We start from the raw sequence: 1,657 nt of genomic DNA, 5'->3' as shown, positions 1-1,657 counted from the left end.
TATTTCTGTACGAATCCCTTCCCAGAATGACTTCAGCTTCGGGCAGTCCCAAAAAATGTGAGTGTGATCTCCAATCTGTTTACAGTCCCTCCAACACAAATTTGTTAACGCTCCGTTATATTTTGAAACAATAAGAGGAGTCCTNTTCAAGTGGTGGAGTAATCCCAAAGTGGTGAAAGTCTTTGCAGTTACACCAGGCGCGGATTGCGATTTGTAAAACGTGTTCAGCTGACATTTCTCGAGGGGGTGTAACTGCAAAGACTTTCACCACTTTGGGATTACTCCACCACTTGAAATCAAAACACCCGGACAAATATGCGGAGTATGATCAACGTAACCCTGTTCTCTGACATTCGGTGATATTTTTTCGGTGCTAAAACCTTTTTAACCATTTTCGGCCGATAATTTTCGGTGGCCGAATATTCGGTGCATCCCTAGTTTCAAAATATAACGGAGCGTTAACAAATTTGTGTTGGAGGGACTGTAAACAGATTGGAGATCACACTCACATTTTTTGGGACTGCCCGAAGCTGAAGTAATTCATTTACTGCATATCCTTCTCTTGGTTGCAAGAAAGATGATAACGATATCTTGGCTTAAACCACTGCCACCCACCCTACGTCAGTGGCAAGACAGGCTACTGATGGTGTTCTCAATGGAAAAAATAACAGCAACACTCCAGATGAAGTCGGATGTGTTTGTAAATAGATGGACTCCTGTAATTGATCATTTTGGGCTACAATTGTGAAAAGGTGCTGTAACGATATAAGGTTGGACTTGAACAAAACTAAGTCTAGTTTAATTTATTTGTGTGTTGCCGATTCAATATTCTCTCATTCCTCTTTGTTTGGATGTAACTTTTAAGATACCATGATGTATAATTATCTGTGTTTGCCGAACTGTAAGTAATTGTTTGTTTGTTTTTCTATCTCAACAATGTAAAATTGATCTGCATATGGTTAAATAAACATTTTGTTCAACAACAAAAAAAAGAATATGGTGACAGAAGCATAAGGTTGAGGCACTTGTGTTGAAAAGTGTTTTTGTTTTATTGTAAATCTTTGTAAATCATATTGCATATGTGTTGTGATTTTAATGTGGCAGCCCGGACCGGACATGTCAAAGCAATTTACTGGTTAAGAACACAAGGCATTTATAACCAGGGGTGCACACAATTTCTCAGTAAGGTACTCAGATGAGTACCTGGAGTCACTGTTTGGTACTCCAACTTCTGGCTACCCTCAAAGTTCCCATGAAGCCCTCTGTATCGCGAATGTCAGCGGGGGGGGAGGGGTGAGGGGGGGAGCATGTGAACGTTGTGATCAGCTGTTTTAGGCGCGTGCTGCATGACAGACCGACGTTAAAGCAGCCATGTCTGTGGCACACGGGAACCGGACTGTCGTCCGCGTGATCTAACCGGCTCTTCTGGAAAAGCTTCACAAAGTACGTCGGTACGCAAATGCGCTTTGTGCACCAAATGACGGTACGCATTTCAGGATTGTTGCCGCGCATGGCGTATCTGCGTACCACTTATGTGCACCCCTGGTTTACGTAACCAATTGTTTAACAAATTAAAAACAAAGGATACAACTACTGGACACTAACACTTTGTCAGTTTTCAGGAGATAATAACCCGCCCGCCCCAACGAAAACACAT

Source organism: Notothenia coriiceps, unplaced genomic scaffold (genome assembly GCF_000735185.1).
Source record: "Notothenia coriiceps isolate Sejong01 unplaced genomic scaffold, NC01 NC01_scaffold00001080, whole genome shotgun sequence".
Classification (NCBI taxonomy): Eukaryota; Metazoa; Chordata; class Actinopteri; order Perciformes; family Nototheniidae; genus Notothenia; species Notothenia coriiceps.
This window is presented reverse-complemented; position numbering follows the sequence as displayed.